Source organism: Pogona vitticeps, chromosome 4, assembly GCF_051106095.1.
Source record: "Pogona vitticeps strain Pit_001003342236 chromosome 4, PviZW2.1, whole genome shotgun sequence".
Classification (NCBI taxonomy): domain Eukaryota; kingdom Metazoa; phylum Chordata; class Lepidosauria; order Squamata; family Agamidae; genus Pogona; species Pogona vitticeps.
In genome coordinates this window covers 206,991,756-207,009,759 of record NC_135786.1, presented here as the reverse complement: position 1 = coordinate 207,009,759, position 18,004 = coordinate 206,991,756, and the positions used below count along the sequence as shown (strand labels likewise).

At 41.5% G+C, this 18,004-nt stretch overlaps 1 protein-coding gene across 19 annotated transcripts in view; it reads left to right on the top strand.

The window, feature by feature from the left end:
* The window catches only part of PAG1 (phosphoprotein membrane anchor with glycosphingolipid microdomains 1), a 173,389-nt gene that overhangs the window by 103,917 nt on the left and 51,468 nt on the right, over positions 1–18,004 (top strand). For 7 of the 19 annotated variants that reach the window (XM_078393562.1, XM_078393554.1, XM_078393556.1 and 4 more), the window contains one exon: positions 1,383–8,347. The exons of the other annotated variants lie outside the window; for them this stretch is intronic. The gene's annotated coding sequence lies outside the window, so the exon portion shown is untranslated. The remainder of the gene's footprint in view (positions 1–1,382; positions 8,348–18,004) is intronic. 19 annotated transcript variants of the gene reach the window in all.

The window sequence follows — 18,004 nt, the reverse complement described above, 5'->3', positions numbered from 1 at the left end:
TATATTTCTAGGATGGAATTCAGTGGTGTCACCTGGTGTTATCTGTAATATAGTTAACAATCATGGGAAGTGTATAGGTGTTGCAGTGTTACAATAACTACAGATATCTGAAACACACACACACACACACACACACACAGTTGCTCATGAGCCTTTTGCTGATGCTAGAACATTTCAGGGGGACTAAGCTGTTTAATTAGTTACACTGATCAGCAACTCAGTAAACCAGCACTAGCTGTAATACCTTTAAGCTCAGCATAGTAACATTCAAATGGCATGAAAAGAGTTCAAACATCTGTATGGCAGACTTAGGCAAAAGCAGTTTTGAACAAATGGATGTCCAAAGTCCTACCATGATAGAAACAGATGGGCTGCCCTTTGGACAGTTTATGCTGTCCAAATGCCACTGTTGAGAGCTGTCCCTATAATTCACCTAACTGGCAGGCACTTAAAACAAAAGACTCTCAAAGCAACCTCAAAGTACAAGCTGGAGGAGAAAAGTTGCAGAGGAATTGGGAGTAGAGAAATCAGCTTAATATCAAGCCAGACTATTGGTCTGTCTGTTCCATTATAGGTACCCCTGAATGGCAGCAATTACTATCCAGGGTTTTACCATGGTTCTTTTCTAGTCCTTCCTGGAGATCCCCGGTGTTATAGGATGGTCTCCTATCTGAATACTGACCTGGCCTGACTCTGCTTAACTTTCAAAATCAGATGAGACTGAGTGTATTCAGAGTAGTGTGGTGATACTGTGTATGCTACTTATACACAGGCTCAGTTAGTGAACAGTGGGAACACACGTGCATGTGCCCTAGGTCCAACCACTTCCCACAAGATGCTAAGAAGACCAAAAGAATCAGATTCTCATTAGCCACTTAAATCAATGTACATAATTAATCACATTTTAAAGATGTGCAGGCCACCATTCCATAAATATTTCCAGGCTACTAATGGCACAGTTACATTGCCCATTCTACTGTGGTAATGTACTATAAATTGGGTTAGGTTTTGTATGCTTTAGCTTCATTCACATATCTATGATTTAAAGCTTCATTAATGGAAGTAGATGTAATGTGTGGTGAATAGTTTTGTGATAATAATTATTAGTACACTAAAGTGAGACAGGAAAGTACTGCTTAGCCTCAGACTTTACTAGGTGATGACTCTTGTTTCATGTGATCTGCTGAGAAGGTTATTAGGAGAATAACTTGGGAGAACTAAGTATGTTGTCATGGGCAGGATGAAGGATGAGTGAGATAAATCTATAATAAATACTTTAATATAGTGTGTATTAATATAAGCTGGAATATGGAAAGGAACCCCTTATTTAAAGTGCTGAATATGAGCATCTTTCCTTTGTCCCTCCTTTGTTTTTGTCCTAGAAGTGACAGCAAATTGAGGTCTCCTAACACTCACTCATCAATTTCCATTGAATGGGCTCAGTACTTCTTAATGAGTAAGTAATGGACATTGTTGAATTTGGAAGTGGAATAGTGCAAGCATCAGACAATGAGAGTCTTTTGTTTATCCCTACCCCTACCTGCTCCCTGAAAAAACCTTGTGTGAAGATCTTGGTGCGCTTTCTTGAATATAGCTTTCTCTACTTCTTATTTCACTCCATACAAAGCCATAAAACTCATTTTACTGTATCTGCACTGAATTCAGCAATGCAGCCTCTCTGTACGTTCTTCTTTTTTGAAGTTTGTGAGTCATCCGAAGGTTAGTGGAATATCTCTAGAATGATTATCATCATGCTGGATTTTAATTCCAAAAAGCAGTGGATGGCGGTAGAGAATTACACTGGCTTGAGAGACACAAACATACACATTTAGGTAAAAAGACAGAACGAGATCAATTTCATTCCTTTCAAGGTTTTTAATATTTCTTACTATATAGAGTTCCTTGGCTTGAATGACTAGAGGAAAATAAGAATGAACACACAGAGACATCATCTGCTGATATTTGCCTCACCTGCTGTCTACCTAAGATTTATAGTAGTTCTTTATATTGACTGTAAAACCATAATATTCAAAAGGAAGAGCAATACTGTGTTTTCTTTTTCTGTCTATGTAGAATAAGGACAAGGACAAATAAAAAGGATGGATGTAGGATTTTAATACTGTACTTTAAAAATCAATGAATGTTTGAAATGAAGACTTATTTCCTGCTGCTTATTTCCACATTCATTCAGAACACACATGACCTGTGTGGATTTATCCTACACTGCTGCACAGGCTTGTAGAAGGCTGACTGCTAGCATATCAGCGGATATTCCCCTGTTCCTGCATCATTATTGCCAAGACTTGAGCAACAGGAAGTCTCATGAGTGCCAGCTCTGGTGCTCCACTCCTAATGGCACAGTAGGCTGCCCAAGTGCCTGCACCCATAGGGTCTCTTCCTTGGTTCTCAGTTATTGTTTGTATCTCTCTCTGTGTGTTTTATTTGGGGGGGGGGGGTGTTGGTGTGATTTTTTTGTCTGTGTGTTGCATTTTTGTACACTACTATTATGAAATGGGAATTAGTGGAGAAGATTCCCCAGGTTTTACAGCAGGGGTGGCCTCAAGTTTTTTGCAGCCTCCAAGACCTCTCATAATTAATTTCTTTAGAAAGCAACAGAGAATCACTGCTGCAACCACAGCTTTTATGTTTTCTATCAAGCTCCACAGCAGCATCTAATCCCTTTTGCAGCATTCTTTATCTTTAGTTAGCGTTAGTTTAACTTTCTTAGTTGTTACAGCTTAACATTATTATGTTTGTCTAAAAATGCTTGTTCTTTGTCCTAAACATCTTAATTAAGAAGGAAGTCTTCAATCACTGTGTTTACTTCCTGGAACAACATTTCTGGAAATAATGAACAGTCCAATAAAGACGGGAGTCACATACCAGAAAGTTAATAAAGCAATAGAAGACTTCTTATCCGCTTAAGATTGTTAAAGCCAAAAAGAGGCAGATATTTAGATCAAAAGAAGTAAGCTTGTTTAAAATGAGTCAAACCAACTCACAATTTTTTAAAAAAATCCACACAACTGATTGGGAAGGTAACACAGAACCATTTAAGAAGACAGAAGCTATTGTTTACAGCAGCAATTCACGGCTTCTTTTTAAAAAACACAAACTTATCAAAACTATAATAAAACCCTCAATTAAATCTACACATTAAATGCAACCTTATTATAATCTTATAAATATTGCATTAAAGTAAAAGTTAATAAATTTTTGGTAAATTAATCATTTTAGTTTATGAAATTTAAGAAAAAGTTAGCTAATTTGGTCATACCCCTCAGCTAGAGATTGAGTTTATCAAGGGTACTAGCAAACCTGTAAAATGGCCCTTGAGCGCCCCCCGATGTTTGCCCAGCTCTGCTTTTAAGCCATTTCAAACACAAAAAAAGTCAATGTGCTCCAAAACCATTCATCCTGAGGTTTGACTTCCCTTGCTTGAAAACTTGTGAACATAGGGTATCCCTGAGGATTACAGCTAGAGCTTTGAAATCTGACAACTTTACCTTCATAGATGCAGATTCTGTAAGGGTGTTATGTTCTGGGCTGTTCAAACGTCTGATACATTCAGGAGGGGGGGGTTGATTTAAATGATAAGATGAGGATTATTGTCTTCATAACAGTATTGTTTCTGGTTTTATATAATGGAAAGTCCTAAAGCAGAAGTGGACAAAGTACAGATTTCATGATACTATTGACTGTAACCTCCATCATTCCTCACCATTGCTTGTGCTGGCTAGGGTTGATGGATTACTGCTGGATAGCTCAGTGGTTTAGAGGCTGGGAGTTCAATTCCCTACTGTGCCTTCTTGATAGGGGATGGACTTGATGATCCATAGGGTCTTTTCCAGCTCTGCAGTTCTAAGATGATGAAGTTGTAGTCTGACAACATTTTGACTATCCCTGTTCTAAATTGTCTTACAGAGAATTAATGTTCGAAAACCCGTTAATGAATAACATCAGCTATAGTTTTTTTGTGGCTTTGAAAATTCTATATTTAGACTGTCACATAATCAATTATATATTAATCTTGATTTATGACCTGCTTATGTAGCACCTTCTGAATATCAGACAAAGGTATCTGTAGCCTTAGGAGAACCCTAGGATTTGCAAGAGAGAAATCTATAGGAGGAGCTTCCCCTCAAGGTAGACTTAGTGACTGTACATTGCTGACTGGCTGTTGTGGAAAACGATAAGCTATGGTGTAGAGTGAAGGGAATGGAGTATTCTAGAAAATTGATACTTCAAGCAGTTGTTTAAAATTATATAAAACTTTTACACATTGGTTGTCGTGGGTTTTTCGGGCTCTTTGGCTGTGTTCTGAAGGTTGTTCTTCCTAACATTTCGCCAGTCTCTGTGGCTGGCATCTTGAGAGGACAGCACTCTGTACTCTGGTGTAGTTTGCTTGGGAGTGGAGTATTTATGGCTTGAGATAGGCTTTTGTCCTATTCAGGAGATAGGTGATTAGTGTGTCTTGTTGTGGGTGTATAGCCTATCTCACAGCCATAAACACTCCACTCCCAAGCAAACTACACCAGAGTGCTGTCCTCTGAAGATGCCGGCCACAGAGACTGGTGAAAGATTAGGAAGAACAACCTTCAGAACACGTCCAAAGAGCCCGAAAAATCCACAACAACCATTAGATCCCGGCTGTGAAAGCCTTCGTGAATACTTTTACACATTGTTTCATTGTCTGTGTCTTGCCTTCAGATGTCTAGAATTGGGGCAGAATAGAAATCTTTTAATTAATAAAGAAATAAATAGACTTAGTTGGGTAGCTGGGACCCCATGCAAGAAGATATGGCAATGCAAAATTTTATTGCATTTGTTTTATACTACTCTCCAGGAAGGTTATTGGATTTTGGATGGAAAATATTACTGCAACTGCCAGCACTTATCATTTTAAGGCTTCATTTCCTTTGAGGAATACTATCATTAGCTTTATGAAAATGTACTTCATGTAGTGTAATTCGAAGTTTGCTAAGCATTAATTTCAGCCCAGAAGGAGATTCCTGGGTTAGTCCTAACGTAAAGGCTATAGGCTTTATGATGCAAAGGAACAACCCAAAGAATGATCATGCTAATTGGGGAAGATGAGGGTTGTTATCCAAATGTATTTATACAACTTCAGTTTGGAGAAAGCTTGGGTAGGGAATTTCATGCATTCAGCGAGCTTTTAAATTTCAATCTTCCTTTGAACAGATGCTTGTTTTATTGTTATTTTCTTATTTCTCAGCATTGCTGATGCATAGGGACAACCCAGAGTCAAGCCTAAGCATGAGGGGTCATGTCCTAAAAAATTGTGGGTGAGATGGCATGTTTGTAAAAACATTTTTGTTGTTTTTTTATTTTGGGAAGCAAGTTAAGCATTATTGCCAATTGCCTTAAATTGATAACCAAAGATTTTGAAACTATTCTAGTTGTTGACATTAGAAGGACCTGATCTTATTTCCGTATTCTTGTGTTGCTGCTGCTGTTGTTATTTGCCTTGATGTTTGGTACTTTGCAATGTTGGTACTTTCTGTACTTTTAAGGTTGTTTGTTGATTGAACTCCAATTTCTGTAAGATGTGCTCTTTTTTGTTGCTTATCAAGAAGTATAATGTCCGGCTTATTAAACCAACTATTTATGTGAGATAATTTGAGTGTCTGAGCAGAGTATCATGGTTTCATTTCCTAAAATTAGTGGTGGATGGAATTTATAATACAGAGAGAAGATGTGAGTAATCTGTAACATTTAGCAACTACTGGAAAATGATTTTTACAACCTGGTTATGTCTACACATATAATCTGCCGGCGTAGAGCATCCAGCTTTGATATGATGAATCTTTCAATTCATGACATTCATTTGCAACCTTGCTTCATTATTTTCTGATAACAAATAGTGCAAGTAACTTGGTCTTAGATGGTGCACATGAATTCCTCAGTTTCAGCCTGAAGATGGCCTAATTTAAAATGTAGGTTATGAACATCATCATCTAGGACAGTGGTTCTTAACCTTTGTTACTTGGATGCTTTTGAACTGCAACTCCCAGAAACCCCAGTCAGGACAGCTGGTGGTGAAGGCTTCTGGGAGTTGCAGTCCAAAACTCCTGAGTAACCCAAGGTTAAGAACCAGTGATCTAGGAGGTAACTGTGGGACAGAATCCAGATTGCTGTTGTTGTTAATTTATATCCCATACTTCCTCATAATTACTCTAGGATACTAAAACTCTGCAGTACCTGCTTCATTAGAGGCTGTTTAATCTTTTGTTGTTCAAATTGAATTACCATAGTTTGAAGTAGTGTTAATTGGTGTAGGGGAAAGTTTTAAAATTCTTTGTGGGACACAGAGTTATTCATAATTAGAAATGAGCACTTCAACATTGTTTAGCGGATTGGGCCCATGGGTATTGTGTGGGCATCCTAGATCCCCTGCCCTGCTGCCTCCTCTGAGTGGGCACCTGCGGAAGGAGGCAGGATGGGGAATCGGGGCACCCACGCAACCCCCATGAGCCCAAACTGAGCCGAAGTGCCGAACCATGATTTGTGCCCATCTCTGTTCATAATGTCTTATGTTCATGATGGAGACATCTGACAGATGTCTCTGTTTTAAGGTCCTGCTTGCACCAGATTTGTGTGTTCATTTATGTATGAGAGGTCTTAGTTATTCATGGTAAATAGCCACGAGGATGGCATTCATTTTTAATATAAAATTATTATATTAATTGTGGTTATTAATCCAGTCATATATGTGCCAGTTAAACAAGGATGCAATTCTGCTGTGGCAAGGGGAGTGGCTGTGGATGTTATCTCTGATACAATCATCTGCTCCACATGTTTCATTTGTCCTTCCTAACCATGTGCCCAGTTGCATTTTGAACATCCTGTGCATACAGGACAATTGTGAGACTTAGTCCAGGTTTTCAAGAGAGAAAAAAACCCTAGCTTTTTAAAATTCCAAAGAATTGCTAGTTCTTTTGTCAACTACAGTCCTCTATTTCAGCTTGTCGTAATTGGAGTTCAGAGGCCACTCGTAGCTGTTTTATAACCATGAAGACTCTACATGTTGGGTGGACTGGAGTGTGAGTTTCAGAAGATTAATGTAAAACATTCAAATCAGACTTAAAAGAAATGGTTTCTATAGAACAAAGATGCAACAGGAAGTGTGGAGGAGGGGAGAAGCTGTGGCAAAATAACACCAAACAGATGTGAAGCCATCCTGCATATTTTTTACTCAGATATATGCATAATACACAAGTCATATTGTAAGCTACTTTACAATAAGCAGTCCTTTTTTTTAGATAGACTTAATTACAAAGTCAGGAAACAGGACAGCTGGTGGTTTGTTTATTTTTTAATCAAAACCACAAGCAGAGACTCTAAAGTTTAATCCTCTTATTCCTGTGTGTTGTTTTATTAGAGGTCACAGTGAAATCATAGAAACTGAAGGGCAGTCTTTCTGGCTATTTGGTGCTGCAAGATGTTTCTAGTATTGGTAATTCTATATATAGCTTTTTAGAGTATTGTTTTGGATTTACAAACCATATCAAAATACTTCCTAAACTAATGACAGACAAAAAACATGTTTTAAATTTAGCAACTTCTTTAACCTATGCCAAGCACTGAGGTCTGGTTCATATATCAGGGACCCTGCTGGATTCCTAAACTCATTCAAATACAGTACAGTACATAATCCATTTTATGCACGTCTGAAGCTCACGGCATGGTAATGGAAGGTCTAGACAGGGTTTTAATAATATTTTGAACTGGCAGTCACATTATGAGCAAACAAAGCCTTTTTAAAAAAAAATAAAAGGGTATTCTTCTATATAGTTTATAATAATGGTGAGATTTTGCAACAATAGAAGTATGGTTACTATTTTCTCTGAGGTTACTTAGGAATACATAGCATCTCTAGATAAAGCAGCTGCCCATTGGCCCAGTCTTTGAAGCTGGCTCTTTGGGTTTTCTTATCCTGCAAATGCAGCTTTCAAGAGACTTGTGTATGTACAGAGAGGTTTGTTACATGTCCAGAAGAAGTGGCATCACTTGCCTCTTAGTGCAACAGCTGCTTCATTTAAATTGAAGAGAACAAGGAAACCTTTGTTCTAGGACGTATTATTACTGGCAGATTCTAGATCAGGACTGCTATATTCTGCACCATACTGGAGACCTAAGGATGGCTACAGTCACATAACTGAAGCATCTTTGATGGCATTGTCTCTGCCAAGTAATCTGTATAACTCTTCCAAAATGACAGATGTTTGGAAAAGGGATTCTCAGAAACCAGTTCCCTCATCACCCAGGATTTGGAACAGGAATTCTCCATCTGGACGTTCTTCTCTGCTTTCTTTAGCAAATTGAGGTAGGCTGGCATGAAACATTCAGAGCTGATCTCACTATGATATAATAAGGAAGCCGTCTAATTTCAGGTATGTATTCACAATGGGAGTAAGAGGTGAGATTCATGTTCAAGAAGAGGAAAACGTGAAGTCTTATAGCAGAGGGGTTTTTTTCCTTACTAAATTGTAAGGAATTGCCTGATGGCAATTTTTAGAGCAGTGTATTTTTACTGTACTTAAATTGTTGTAAACCGCCCAGAGACCATTGGGTAGTGTGGGCAGCATATAAGTTAAACAAACAAATAAACAGAGGATAATTTGTAGTCCAAGGAGAGAGGTGCCTTAAAATCTGACAATATCACTGTGAGATTTCCTCCCCCCATGCTGGTCAAGACATAAAATCATAGATTCATAGAATAATGACAGTTGTTCTATCCAGCCCACACTTTGTGAGCTTCCTAATCAGCCATGGACCTCTTTTGCTCTTACTGCAGCTTGCTGAGATGTGTGAACACCATAGCAATTGATACCAGAACTTGCCTCTACTCTAAAGGCTGCAAGTGTTTTATGTTAATATATATGGTGGAAGCAGTTGCTCTTTGCAGAGTTCACAGCAATCTAGTAAATTACAGGATAGGTTCTTTTTTCCTTCTTCAGAATTAAGACTCTTTGCACAGACCTTTTTTTCTAATGACCTCTAGTCTAATGGGGATGAAGGCCAGGTATGCTTTCCATGGGTATTTTGTGGGGGGGTTGTTTTTTGGGCCCTCTCTTTGTTCTTCCTCATCACATGACCCAAGAGGAGGGCCTAGTGGTTTGAATTGAGATGTGCCTGGAGTGTGCTCTCATTTACGTAGGAGGTTTTTGGCTGGGGATGAAGACCAGGTATGCTTTCCATGGGTATTTTGCACGGGGGGGTTGTTTTTTGGGCCCTCTTTTTGTTCTTCCTCATCACATGACCCAAGAGGAGGGCCTAGTGGTTTGTGCCTGGACTGCAATAACTACCGTGGCATCTCTCTTCTTAGCATTGTAGGGAAGCTACTTCCCCGTGTTGTCCTGAAGAGGCTCCTGGTGCTTGCAGACAGAGTCTATCCACAATCACAGTGTGGATTTTGAGTTAATAGATCCAGCACTGACATGGTATTGTCCTTCCAACAGCTGCAGGAGAAATGCAGAGAACAACAGCAGCCACTCTTTGTGGCCTTCATAGATCTCACAAAGGTCTTTGATTTGGTTAGTAGGGGCAGCCTTTTTAAAATACTTCCCAAGATTGGATGTCCACCTTGTCTCCTTAACATCATCAGGTCCTTCCATGATGGAATGAAAGGCACTGTAGTTTTTGATGGCTCAAAATCAGATCCCTTTGACATCCGAAGTGAAACAGGGCTGTGTCCTCGCACCAACCCTTTTTGAGATCTTTTTTGCCGTCATGCTGAAGCATGCCTTTGGAACTGCAACAGAAGGTGTCTACCTCCGGACTAGATCAGACAGAAAGCTCTTTAATCTCTCTAGATTGAGAGCAAAGACTAAAGTCCAACTGAAATGCATGTGGGACTTACTCTTCGCAGATGATGCAGCCATTGTTGCCCACTCTGCTGAAGACCTCCAACAACTCATGAATCTTTTCAGCAAGGCCTGCCAAGACTTTGGACTAACAATCAGCCTGAAGAAAACACAAGTCATGGGCCAGGGCGTGGATTCACCTCCCTCTGTTACCATCTCCACACAAGAATTGGAGGTTGTTCATGACTTTGTGTACCTTGGCTTAACGATCTCTGACACACTGTCTCTAGATGTCGAGCTGGATAAACGCATTGGGAAAGCAGCTACCATGTTCTCTAGACTCACAAAGAGAGTATGGCTCAATAAGAAGCTGATGGCACATACTGTACCAAGATCCAGGTCTATAGAGCCTGTGTCCTGAGCACACTCCTGTACTGCAGTGAGTCCTGGACCCTTTGTGCACGGCAGGAGAGGAAGCTGAACACCTTCTATATGCGTTGCCTCCAACGGATTTTTGGTATCACCTGGCAGGACAAAGTTCCAAATACTAGAGTAGTCCTAGAACGAGCTGGAATTTCAGCATGCATACATTACTGAAACAGCGACATCTACGTTGGCTTGGGCACGTCGTGGGAATGGCTGGTGGTCAGATTCCAAAGGATCTCCTGTATGGAGAATTAGTGCAGGGAAATCGCCCCAGAGGGAGACCACAGCTGCGATACAAGGACATCTGCAAGCGGGATCTGAAGGCCTTAGGAATGGACCTCAACAGATGGGAAACCCTGACATCTGAGCATTTAGCCTGGAGGCAGGCGTTGCATCACGGCCTCTTCCAATTTGAAGAGACCCTTGTCCAGCAGGCCGAGGCAAAGCAGAAGTCACAAAAGGAACAAAACCAGGGAGCTGGACAGGGGACAGATTGTATTTGTCTTCAGTGTGGAAGAGATTTTCACTCTCGAATTGGCGTTCTCAGCCACACTAGACGCTGTTCCAAGTCCTCCATACAGGGCACAATACCATAGTCTCTCGAGACTGAAGGATGCCTACTAGTCTAATGATAATGAACATCATTATTCTCATATTTTACTCAAGCTGCACAGCAAAACAAAATAAAAGGTTTAAGTACAATGCTGAGGTCCTAACCTCTTGTGTGCAATCAGCGTAGTCTTGTTCAGTGTGAATCTTTAATTCAGCCTTCCCCTGCCAAAGAAGGCTAGAAGAGTGATAGCTTAGTGGCAGAGCATGTGCTTGGTATGCAGAAGGTCCAGATTTCAATCTCCAAGCAGGTCGAGACAGAGCAGGAAAAACTTCCTACCTGAAACTTCGGAGAACCACTGCCAAACAGTATGGAAAATAATGGACTAGATGGACCAAAACTCATCTGTGTCTCAGTGTCAGCTTCCTATATTCCTCACAAGATCCTTTATTCACAGAGGAAAATTACAGTGAGATTACTTAGTCCATATTTATACAGCACCATGTAAATTTAAAATATTTTTGGCATCTCAGTTATAGCAATTACTGTGAGAGTTTTGTTTGAAGCCCAAATTCATCTGCTGATTGGGAAAGGAATAAATTGTTCAAATTACAGCTTCCTTGAAATGGTGTATGTGGCAAAGCTCATATCTTTTTTCTCTCTCCTTTGAAACTAGTTTAAGGCCAGGTTCCCCTCACCCTCCCAGAAAGACCAGATCTGACTGTTTTTAATCATCAGTTCTGCATGCACGTGTTTTAGTCACAGTGGGTAAATCTGCAAGCAAAGCAGGACACACAGACTAAGATTGATTCTTGCCTGTTCAGCAGATGGCTTGACACAATATGCTGCAATATATGCCTGCTGAGTCCTAAAGGCAAATGTGGCATAAGTAACCTTGCCATAAGCCTGTTAATGCACAAGCAATTTTCTATTTTAAACTCTGTCAAGCTTCCCCTTTGTTTGCTGCCTGTCTATTTACAGAGATTGCTGTACAAGAGTAGAGCAGATTGTTTGTTCTCATAAGATGGCTAAGCCTCAGGTCTTTTTTTTTTTCAGGCTCCACTTCCATTTATCCTAACCCAAATGATGATACTTGTTGCTTGGCACATGATGAGCATGTTGTACTGAAAATGTTTGAAAGCATTACATAAGAACTAGAACAGCTGTGTGCTTGAGTGGGAGGGGGGAGTACCTTCTGCTTTTTATCACAGGAGAGAGTGGAGGCAGATAAGTCTCTCAGAGACGACAAGTTGAGATAACTGGCTTTCCCTCCAGTACCTAAGGCTAAGCATGCCTTTCTACCCTGGTTGCTGGGGAATAAGAGTTAGAAAGTTCTTTTAACTGAGCTGGGTCAAACCAAAACTCTCCTGAGTCCAACATTCTGCTCATGCAGCAGTCAGACAGATGCCTGCAGGAAACCCAAGATGGCCACAAATATATTATCTAACATGTGCCTCAAGAGAATGAACCTGTGCTGATCATTGCAACAATTACATCACACATCCTTCTGAATCATAGATTATGCCAGGGATCCTAAGCATATTAATTCTTGTGCATACTATGGAGGCATATGACTCTCAGATCCGTTTCTGTACATTGTGAGTGCTGCCATCTTCATTATGAGGTCATTGTGCGTTGGGCACATCATGAGAAAAGACAATGAGGCTAGGAAAGGTCTACCCGGATCACCCATGTGAGTCAGGAGGTGAGGCTGAGGAGCCTGACGCCGAGAGAGGCCCGGAAGGAGAAAACATGAAACCGGGCCTTCTCAGCGGTGACTCCTCGCCTATGGAACAACCTCCCTCCAGAGATTCACGTGGCCCCTATGCTGAGAATCTTTAAAACCGAATTAAAAACATGGTTATACATCCAGGCCTTCCCTCCAGTCAATACCTGATCTCTTTTTTTATTTTCCCTTTTATTTTCCCTCTATTTTATTACAATTGTTATCGTACGATTATGTACTTTTCTGCATTTTATTGCTTTATCCTATATTGTAAGCCACCTAGAGTGGACGAGTCGTCCAGATAGGCGGGGTATAAATCAAATAAATAAATAAATAAAAGTAGAAAGCACTAGGAAAAGAGGAAGGCCTAACATGAAAGGGATTGATTCTGTTATGGAAGCCATAGACTTTATTTTTCAAGACCTGAGCAGGCTTCTGAATGATAGCATCTTTTGGAGGTCATGAATTCATCAGGTCACTGGAAGTCAGAAGAAATTTGATGACACATAACAACAATAAAAGATAATCCTAAGGCACTTTGTGTGTCAGCAAGGGAGATTTTTTTCTTGACATATATGCACATTAACTTGGCTGAAAAGCCCAGTCAGCCAGAGCAGCTGAGGATGGGAGTCTGTGCCATGTAGAAGAGCCAGTCTGTGTGGCCTTGGGCAAGTAACACAGTTCCAGAGTGCTCCCAGAAGGAGGGGATGATCAAGCTGTTCTGAATATTCTAAACTGAGTACTCTATTGACTTGATGGAACAAAGACGTTATTAGTGTTGTTGTGCAAATTCTATGAAAATCAGAATTGCACATGTCTTGACTTCAGAATCCTGGACACCAGACAGTATTTGAGAAGGTCAGTGGCAGAAAATATGTTTCTTATGCAGAAGGTTTAATCTTTGACATCTATAGGATGGTAAGGGTGGAAAAACTGTTGAGCAAAACTGTAGGCAGCCATTCTCTGTCAGAATTGACAGTATAAGGCTAGAGGAACCAATACTAGATTAAATGGACCAACAGCTACCTCTTGGTCACCATAAGGCAGCTACCTATGTTTCTGTGAGAAATGCATGATGTGGCTCAAGCAAGCCATGTAGGCTTTCCCCTTGTTTGCAAGGTTCAGGTCTTCCCAATTGTACTGTGAAAAATGTAGACTGATACTCTTTACACGAGCTAACCTCTAGCCCTTGTGACTGTGGGCAGGGAGAGGATTGTTAACTGTGATTTTTTTCCACTGCTGATCATGTACTGTGGGAGAAGCGAGGGAGAAAATCAATACATACTTGGATCTGTAAAACCTTGCATTTTTAGAAAGTTTTACAAATTCAGCTCATAGCTTTGGCTAACTGACTTTAAAAAGCAAATTTTGCCAGTCAGTCAATCTGCTTGCAAAAGAGCTGAGAACTGCAGTGATGGCAGGCTTGAGACCTAAATTCAGCTTGCATTTTTGGCTAGCTGACTTTAAAAAGCAAATTAACTGTGGCTGATTACACAGATCAGATGGTTATTGTGTTTGCACACTTGGCTGCTAAGAGGGGTTCGCAGCTTGGGGGGGTACATCTGGACCCGACTATGGAAACCCAGGTGGCGTTGGTCGTCCGCCTTTTCCCACCTTTGGCCCGGCTGCGACCCTACCTTGACACAGGGGCGCTCACTACCTTGGTACATGCGCTCGTAATCTCAAGATTAGACCACTGTAACGCACTCTACGTGGGGCTGCCTTTGAGGCTGATGCGGAAACTTCAAGTGGTGCAGAATGCAGCAGCCAGAAAACACCAACATATTTCTCCTACTCTGGCCATGCTGCACTGGCTGTCCATTCATTTCCGCATTGACTTCAAAGTTTTAATGGTTACTTATAACCTAATGGTTTAGGACCTCGATACTTGGCAGAACACCTGCTCCCACCAAGATCTACTCAGCTCATCCGCGCGAGTCAGGAGGTGAGGCAGAGGAGCCTGACGCCGAGGGAGGCCCGGAGGGAAAAGACACAAAACCGGGCCTTCTCGGTGGTGGCTCCTCACCTCTGGAATAACCTTCCTCTGGAGATTTGCGAGGCCCCTACGCTGGGTACTTTTAAAAGTCAATTAAAAACATGGATGTACATCCAGGCCTTCCCTCCTGTCAACATCTGATTCTTTCTTCTTTGCTCTCTATTATTTACTATACTTTTGCACACCATCTGTTATTCTTGTAATGTTTTGTGTTATTTTATGCTGTAAGCCGCCCAGAGTGGTAGAATATTCCAGATGGGCGGGATATAAATTAAATAAATAAACAAACAAACAAATAAATAAATATAAACATTTATTGTTGAGGCATATTCTTTTTCCTCACTCAGAATTTGTTAGTGACGCAACCCTTAATGTTCACTAGCATTCTGTAAGGGGCACTATTAATCTCTCCTTGACATGACTTACTCAAGGATACTGTAATTGCCCAATGTAGCTATACTGTAATCTCTAGGAATGCTACTGTAACACCTGAGTTCTTTTACTTCCTCCTCCCAGTCCTGATACATATGCTTAAGCATGTCCATCGTCCTCAAACTGCACTTCTAACAACATGGGAAGACACTGGTTTAAATTCGCTTTCAGACATGAAATTCTCTAGATGATCTTGGATCAATTATCCTCTCTCAACCCACCGCACAGAGTTGCTGCAAGGCAAAGGGTGGGGACAATGTGCATGAAGGCCTTGGCTCTTTGGGAGAATTACATGTGAGATTAAAATGCAAATAAAATTTAGAACTAAATTTTCACAAAGCCTTTCAGAATCCCAGACAATTCTTGGACAATCTCAGCCCACATGAGATGAATACCATTTAACATATGATATGTCACTGGCTGAAATCAAACAGTATGTTGCAACCAGAATAGGCTCATTAAATCAGCGGACGTTACGGAAGACTTGACTCACCAAATCCCCACTGACCTCATGGATCTATTCTAGCTGTGACTTAGTACTGAATTCTAGCCACTCAGTGAAGTATGCCTGTTTTGTCCAAACACAAGTCTTCAAGCACAGTACCATGCAAGATTAACTTTGCTTTGATGGAATGATAGCAAAGGAGTGATGTGTACGGCTGTCATTTGGGGTGAGCAGACCTATGAACCATCCCTTCCATACAAAACCTTGTGAAAACCCTTTGCTCCATGCCACTGATTGAAGCAACCCAATTATGTTTGGAAAGAAATATGTGTTATTCATTAACTGTGGAGATTTCAAAGATGATATCTGTTGCAGATCATTAGATCTTATAATTGCATTTGCTCTGCATTACGAAAAAGAAAGAAAACCCACTATTTTTGGATCATTCTTCTGGAACCATGAATTCGTGCTCTTTCCTTTCAGATTCATAGTCTGCAGTTTTATATTTCCTCTTCTGTACCAATAGCTAGGCCAGCCAATGGAACAATATCCTGTCAAACTGAAGAAGTCTGATGCAGAATTCATTTTCTGTTCTATTATTTAATTAAAAATATGCTAAGTACAGTAGAACTGATTGATTATAATTATGTGCCATCACATTGTTTGACTAATGGAAAGTGTCACAGGGTTTTCCAGATATAAAGTACTCTGATGTAGTTTAGAGTACTGTACAGTGGTGCCTCGCACAACGATGTTAATTGGTTCAAAAAAAAACACCGTTCTGTGAAAACATTGTTCTGTGAAACACCATTTCCCATAGGAATGCATTGAAAACCGGTTAATCCGTTCCAATTGGAACGGATTGCCATCCTTAAGTGAAAATCAGCATAGGAAACATCATTGAGGGAAACGCAGTTCCCCAATTGAAATGCATTGAAGCCGACTCAATGCATTTGAATGGGTTTGCGAAGTCCCTTTTCACTCCTGTAAAAGTGCCTTAAACTGTTTGAAACCTGTTTTAAATGCTTGGCATCGATAGTCCAGCTTGTGAAACGTAAGCAAACTTAATTTGGTGTTGTTCTGAGGCGTCGTTAATATTTGGTGAATTTTTTTCTCTCTCAATGAGAGAAAAAAAATTCACCAAAACTTAACGATGCCTCAGAACAACACCAAATTAAGTTTGCTTATGTTTCACAAGCTGGACTATCGATGCCAAGCATTTAAAACAGGTTTCAAACAGTTTAAGGCACTTTTACAGGAGTGAAAAGAGACATCGTTGTGCGAAAATTCCCCATAGGAAACATTGTTGTGTGAGGCGGCAAATTTTTCAGAAAAAGCCATCGTTGTGTGAATTTATCGTTGTGTGAGGCACTCGTTGTGCGAGGCACCACTGTACTTTGGAAACATGCAGCTTGGCCAAGGCTGCAAAGGGAGCAGGACATGTTTTAACTGTTAGTATTACTAATTGCCATCAGGTTGCATAGATACCCACAGTGGACCTGATGGAACAGGAAGGGGGGAGGGCGTTGGAGGGGGCAGCCATTGAGGTGGTGCTGGGTAGGGGAAGGAATGGTGGTGGGGGTAGAACATGCCCGCGTAGGAGAAGAGAGGTTAGATATCTTACATCTATCCCCTCTTCTAGTCCTACCTCCAACCAAATGGTATCAGGCGACCATATCAGCAAACCCTCGAGCCACACGGTGCTGTTGATGAACGCCAGGTCAGTACAAAACAAAACTGCCCTCATCCATGATGTAATTCTGGATGAGGGGGCTGACCTGGCGTGCATTACTGAGACCTGGGTGGGAGAGGAAGGTGGTGTCCCCCTCTCCCAGCTGTGTCCTCCTGGGTACTCAGTCCAGCACCAGTGTCGCTCAGAGGGTCGGGGAGGGGGAGTTGCTATAGTCTATAGGAGTTCTATCTCCTTGACCAGGCTTCCTATCCCTTTGAGAGGAGGTCTTGAGGGCCTGTATTGTGTGTTGGGCTCACGAGACAGATTAGGGATTCTGTTGGTGTACCGCCCACCCTGCTGCGTACCAACAATCTCCCTACCTGAGCTGACGGAGGCAGTCTCAGACCTGGTGTTGAGGACTCCCAGGCTGCTGGTGCTGGGGGACCTCAACATCCATGCTGAGGCTGCCTTGACTGGGGCAGCTCAGGACTTCATGGCCGCCATGACAACCATGGGGCTGTCTCAATGTGTCATTGGCCCGACACATGAGAAGGGCCACACCTTGGACCTGGTTTTCACAACGGGACTGGAAGGTGGTGGTTTGGATGTGGAGGGGCTGGTCGTGACCCCATTGTCATGGTCAGACCACTTCCTGGTCAAATTCAGTCTATTAGCTTCTTCTTCCCTCTGCAAGGGTGGGGGATCGATTAAGATGATCCGCCCCCGGAGACTAATGGATCCGGATGGTTTCCTGAATGCTCTGGGGGAGTATCCGTCTGATATGGTTGGCGCTCCTGTCGAAGCTCAGGTCACCCTATGGAATAGGGAGATGACCCGGGCGGTTGACACAATTGCGCCTAAGCGCCCTCTCCCTGCTCGCCGAGCCCAGACAGCTCCCTGGTATACTTCTGAACTGCGGGCGATGAAGCA